The sequence below is a fragment of the Ambystoma mexicanum genome, chromosome 4p (genome assembly GCF_040938575.1).
Source record: "Ambystoma mexicanum isolate Mex_15411 chromosome 4p, UKY_AmexF1_1, whole genome shotgun sequence".
NCBI lineage: Eukaryota > Metazoa > Chordata > Amphibia > Caudata > Ambystomatidae > Ambystoma > Ambystoma mexicanum.
In genome coordinates, this window is record NC_090927.1 from 528,091,175 (window position 1) to 528,097,952 (window position 6,778).

The window sequence follows — 6,778 nt, forward strand, 5'->3', positions numbered from 1 at the left end:
TGAAATCGTGTGTGGAACTTCCCGCACACCTTGGAATACACGTACCCTGCTGAAATCGCATGTGGAACTTCCCGCGAACCCCGTAATACACGTACCCTGCTGATATCGCGTGTCAGACTACACGCGCAACCCTGATATACACGTACACAGGCGAATCACACTGCTGGGGGGTGGGGGGGGTGGTAGGAAGGAGTGCAGGCCTGGTTGAGGGTGCCCCTGGATGCTGGGGGGTGGGGGTTCTGGGAGACATGAGTGTGGGCCTGGTGGAAGGTGCCCCACAGCGCTGGGGGGTGGGGGTGCAGGGAGACATGAGTGGGGGCCTGGTGGAGGGTGCCCCTATATGCAGTGGGGTGGGGGTGCAGGGGGACATGAGTGGGGGCCTGGTGGAGGGTGCCCCTGACTGGTGGGGGGTGGGGGTGCTGGGAGACATGAGTGGGGGCCTGGTGGAGGGTACACTGGATGCAGGGGGTGGGGGTGCATGGGGACATGAGTGGGGGCCTGGTGGAGGGTGCCCTACAGTGCTGGGGGTGGGGGTGCTGGGAGACATGATTTGGACATGAGTGGGGGCCTGGTGGAGGGTGGCCCTGACTGGTGGGGGGTGGGGTTGCAGGGAGACATGAGTGGGGGCCTGGTGGAGGGTACCCCACAGTGCTGGGGGATGGGGGTGCAGGGAGACATGATTGGGGGCCTGGGGGAGGGTGGCCCACAGTGCTGGGGGTTGGGGGTGCAGGGAGACATGAGTGGGGGCCTGGTGGAGGGTGCCCCTGGATGCAGGGGGGTGGGGGTGCAGGGAGACATGAGTGGGGGCCTGGTGGAGCGTGCCCCTGGATGCAGGGCAGTGGGAGTGCAGGGGGGCATGAATGGGGGCCTGGTAGAGGGTGCCCCACAGTGCTGGGGGCTGGGGGTGCAGGGGGACATGAGTGGGGGCCTGGTGGAGGGTGCCCCTGACTGGTGGGGGGTGGGGGTGCTGGGAGACATGAGTGGGGGCCTGGTGGAGGGTGCCCCTGGATGCAGGGGGGTGGGGGTGCAGGGAGACATGAGTGGGGGCCTGGGGGAGGATGGCCCACAGTGCTGGGGGGTGGGGGTGCTGGGAGACATGAGTTGGACATGAGTGGGGGCCTGGTGGTGGGTGCACCACAGTGCTGGGGGATGGGGGTGCAGGGAGACATGAGTGGGGGTCTGGTGGAGGGTGCCCCCGGATGCAGGGGGGTGGGGGTGCAGGGGGACATGAGTGGGGGCCTGGTGGAGGGTGCCCCTGGATGCAGGGGGGTGGGGGTGCAGGGAGACATGAGTGGGGGCCTGGTGGAGGGTGCCCCTGGATGCAGGGGGGTGGGGGTGCAGGGAGACATGAGTGGGGGCCTGGTGGAGGGTGCCCCTGACTGGTGGGAGGTGGGGGTGCTGGGAGACATGAGTGGGGGCCTGGTGGAGGGTGCCCCTGGATGCAGGGGGTGGGGGTGCATGGGGACATGAGTGGGGGCCTGGTGGAGGGTGCCCTACAGTGCTGGGGGGTGGGGGTGCTGGGAGACATGATTTGGACATGAGTGGGGGCCTGGTGGAGGGTGGCCCTGACTGGTGGGGGGTGGGGTTGCAGGGAGACATGAGTGGGGGCCTGGTGGAGGGTGCCCCACAGTGCTGGGGGATGGGGGTGCAGGGAGACATGATTGGGGGCCTGGGGGAGGGTGGCCCACAGTGCTGGGGGTTGGAGGTGCAGGGAGACATGAGTGGGGGCCTGGTGGAGGGTGCCCCTGGATGCAGGGGGGTGGGGGTGCAGGGAGACATGAGTGGGGGCCTGGTGGAGCGTGCCCCTGGATGCAGGGCAGTGGGAGTGCAGGGGGCATGAGTGGGGGCCTGGTAGAGGGTGCCCCACAGTGCTGGGGGCTGGGGGTGCAGGGGGACATGAGTGGGGGCCTGGTGGAGGGTGCCCCTGACTGGTGGGGGGTGGGGGTGCGGGAGACATGAGTGGGGGCCTGGTGGAGGGTGCCCCTGGATGCAGGGGGGTGGGGGTGCAGGGAGACATGAGTGGGGGCCTGGTGGAGGGTGCCCCTGACTGGTGTGGGGTGGGGGTGTAGGGAGACATGAGTGGGGGCCTGGGGGAGGGTGGCCCACAGTGCTGGGGGGTGGGGGTGCTTGGAGACATGAGTTGGACATGAGTGGGGGCCTGGTGGTGGGTTCACCACAGTGCTGGGGGATGGGGGTGCAGGGAGACATGAGTGGGGGTCTGGTGGAGGGTGCCCCTGGATGCAGGGGGGTGGGGGTGCAGGGGGACATGAGTGGGGGCCTGGTGGAGGGTGCCCCTGGATGCAGCGGGGTGGGGCTGCAGGGAGACATGAGTGGGGGCCTGGTGGAGGGTGCCCCTGACTGGTGGGGGGTGGGGGTGCTGGGAGACATGAGTGGGGGCCTGGTGGAGGGTGCCCCTGGATGCAGGGGGGTGGGGGTTCAGGGGGACATGAGTGGGGGCCTGGTGGAGGGTGCCCTACAGTGCTGGGGGGTGGGGGTTCTGGGAGACATGAGTTGGACATGAGTGGGGGCCTGGTGGAGGGTGGCCCTGACTGGTGGGGGTGCAGGGAGACATTAGTGGGGCCCTGGTGGAGGGTGCACCACAGTGCTGGGGGGTGGGGGTGCAGGGAGACATGAGTGGGGTCCTGGTGGAGGGTGCCCCTGGATGCAGGGGGGTGGGGGTGCAGGGAGACATGAGTAGGGGCCTGGTGGAGGGTGCCCCCAGATGCAGGGGGGTGGGGGTGCATGGGGACATGAGTGGGGGCCTGGTGGAGGGTGCCCCTGGATGCAGGGGGGTGGGGGTGCAGGGAGACATGAGTGGGGGCCTGGTGGAGGGTGCCCCTGGATGCAGGGGGGTGGGGGTGCAGGGGGACATGAGTGGGGGCCTGGTGGAGGGTGCCCCTGACTGGTGGGGGGTGGGGGGGCTGGGAGACATGAGTGGGGCCTGGTGGAGGGTGCCCCTGAATGCAGGGGGGTGGGGGTGCAGGGGGACATGAGTGGGGGCCTGGTGGAGGGTGCCCTACAGTGCTGGGGGGTGGGGGTGCTGGGAGACATGAGTTGGACATGAGTTGGGGCCTGGTGGAGGGTGGCCCTGACGGGTGGGGGGGTGGGAGTGCAGGGAGACATGAGTGGAGGCCTGGTGGAGGGTGCACCACAGTGCTGGGGCGTGGGGGTGCTGGGAGACATGAGTGGGGGCCTGGTGGAGGGTGCCCCTGGATGCAGGGGGGTGGGGGTGCAGGGAGACATGAGTGGGGGCGTGGTGGAGGGTGCCCCTGGATGCAGGGGGGTGGGGGTGCTGGGAGACATGAGTGGGGGCCTGGTGGAGGGTGCTGCTGGATGCAGGGTGGTGGGGGTGCAGGGGGACATGAGTGGCGGCCTGGTGGAGGGTGCCCCTGGATGCTGGGGGGTGGGGGTGCTGGGAGACATGAGTGGGGGCCTGGGGGAGGGTGGCCCACAGTTCTGGGGGATGAGGGTGCTGGGAGACATGAGTTGGACATGAGTGGGGGCCTGGTGGTGGGTGGACCACAGTGCTGAAGGGTGGGGGTGCAGGGGGACATGGGTTGGTGGGCAGTAGTGCAAGGTGAAATGTGGGTTGGCTGGGTACATGGGCATGGTGGATGGGCTGCCTGCGGGGCATGTGCAGGGTAGTCCACCTGCAGGGGCCGTGGAGGGTGTCGAGTGAACAGCTGGGAGGATCCACACGGCCGATTCACGTGTAGGACTGCCCGGCACCCCCAGAATCCACGTAGGCTGCTGTGTGGAATTTCACTTGCACCTTGGAATACACGTACCCTGCTGAAATCGCGTGTGGAACTTCCTGCACACCTTGGAATACACGTACCCTGCTGAAATCGCATGTGGAACTTCACGCGCACCCCGAAATACACGTACCCAAGGCAATCGCGTGTGGAACTTCCCGCGAACCCCGTAATACACGTACCCTGCTGATATCGCATGTCAGACTCCACCGCAACCCTGAAATACACGTACACAGGCGAATCGCACTGCTGGGGGGTCGGGGGGTGGTAGGAAGGAGTAGGGGCCTGGTGGAGGGTGCCCCTGGATGCTGGAGGGTGGGGGTGCTGGGAGACATGAGTGTGGGCCTGGTGGAGGGTGCCCCACAGTGCTGGGGGGTGGGGGTGCAGGGGGACATGAGTTGGACATGTGTGGGGGCCTGCTGGCAGGTGCCCCACAGTGCTGGGGGGTGAGGGTGCTGGGAGACATGCGTTTTTTGATCAGTAGTGCAAGGTGACATGTGGCTTGGCTGGGGGGCATGGCTATGGTGGACGGGCTGCCTGCGGGACATGGACAGGGGTGCAGGGTGGTCCCCTGTGGTGTGGGCTGACTGCAGGGGCCGTGGAGGGTGTAGAGGGAACACCTTGGAGGACCCACACAGCCAATTCACGTGTAGTGCTCCCCGCTTACCCCTAAAATACACGTGCCCTTATGGAATCGCATGTGATACTTCCCACGCACCCCTGAAATACACGTACCCTGATGGAATCGTGTGTGATACTTCCTGCGCACCCCTGAAATACACGTACCCTGCTGATTTTGCGTGTGATACTTCCCGCGCACCCCTGGAATACACGTGCCCTGATGGAATCACGTGTGATACTTCACGTGCACCCCTGGAATACACGTGCCCTGATGGAATCGCGTGTGATGCTTCCCGCGCACCCCTGAAATACACGTACCCTGATGGAATCGCGTGTGATACTTCCCGCGCACCCCTGAAAAACACGTACCTTGCTGATTTTGCGTGTGATACTTCCCGCGCACCCCTGGAATACACGTGCCCTGATGGAATCGTGTGTGTTACTTCACGCGCACCCCTGATGTACACGTACCCAGGACAATCGCATGTGATACTTCCCGCGAACCACTGAAATAGACGTTCCCCGCTTGGCGTTTGCTGTTTGGCAGCCCTGTGAACTGGTCCAGGGTTAGCGCAGCCCTTTGCGATGAATTGGGAATTTTGAAGGCTTTTCCTTGCGCAAGGGCGTTCTTGGGGGCGTAACTGGCACTGCTGCAGGGTCGCTGCGCCACTCTGCGCCACGGCTGGTTTTGGAGGCTGGAATCCATGAATACGCTGTGCAATGAAATGGATTTTATCACACGCGGCTGGCGCAGTGTATCGCACAGGGACACTGTGCGCCAGCCGCGTGCGTCACTTTTGTGCGAAATTCTATGAATTACCCTGCATGTGTCAGTATGAAGATAAAGAAGACTTAACTATACTACAATCAAAACTAAACAATGAGCAACGTAGCATTTTTCAAGAAGTAACAAAAGAAATTGCACATGGTGTACAACATGAAAACAAAGAATGCACCTGCCAAAATTACAAACCTATACTACTGTGCGTCAGTGGTGAAGCTGGTTCTGGCAAAACATTCTTAATCAAAATCATCAGTAAATTCCTTCAACAATTGACAAACAACAAACTGTCAGCTGTTGTCACTGCCCCCACAGGTTTAGCTGCCTACAACATAGGCGGTGTCACTTTACACCGATTACTACTCCTGCCAGTACAACACCAAAACAAATTAGACTATTACAACCGTTCTACAGAAGCTGCAATGGAACTATGTAGAGTATTAAAACACATGGAAATGCTACTAATAGATGAAGTGAGCATGGTCTCCAACCTAATGTTGGCCTTGATTCACCTCAGATTACCAAGAAGTACTCAAAACACACTACGAAGAGCTCTTTGGCGGAAAACACATTATTGTTTTTGGAGATCTTCTGCAATTGACACCAGTGAAAGGTGAGCCTATTTTTAAAACCTTAGGACACAAACTCTGCCGTAAAACTTTTGGCAGCATTGGAAATGTCAACCTTTGGCAACATTTCCAATACAGAGAATTAACAGAAAACATGCGGCAATCTGCAGATCTCACTTATGCCAACATCTTAAAAAGTATTAGAGTTGGTATATTATCTCAAGAAGAACAAGCAATATTGAAACCCCGGCACATTCATGCACTTTATGGCGATAATGCATGTGCTACGGATTTTATGGAACAATTAGCCCACAAAAATGTCAATTGTATAGCCCTAATGCCAACTCTTGCAAGCTGTTTCAAATTCAATGAAACAATGTTAAAAAAAGAAATGCAACCAATAATTGAAATTAGCGCCACGGACAAACTAGACATACATGGTATGACACTACCCATGTGTGAACAAGCCACAATGAGACTAAATAGTTAAGAAATTCAATCTCCAACACAGCTGGATTGGAAAAAATATTAAAATTATCCTTAAATTGCAGAGTAATGCTTAAACGTAACCTTGACGTGGATCAAGGACTAGTTAATGGAGCACTGGGTACAGTTGTTGGCTTTCAAACATACCCAAGTGACAACAACATTCAGTTTGTCAATATTCTCTTTGACAAACTTTCAGAAGTGAAAAGGATAGGACGCTCAACAACTCGATTGCTTCTCCTCAAAGACATGTATGTATGCCGAGAACAATTTTCTCTAACTCTTGCATACGCAGTCACCATTTATAAATCACAAGGTCTTACCCTAGACAAAGCATTGATTGACATTGGTAATACAGTCTTTAAAGAAGGCATGAGCTACGTAGCACTATCACGCTTACGTACACTTGACGGTCTATTTCTAATCAACTGTGATGCAAGTAAAGTAAACGCTGATATTCCTTGTATTTCAGAATACAATAGACTTCGTTCACTATACACCCCCCATCTAAAAACATTTCCTATTCCACAAAAAGTAAAAATGTTCTAAAAGAAAACTAAATCAAA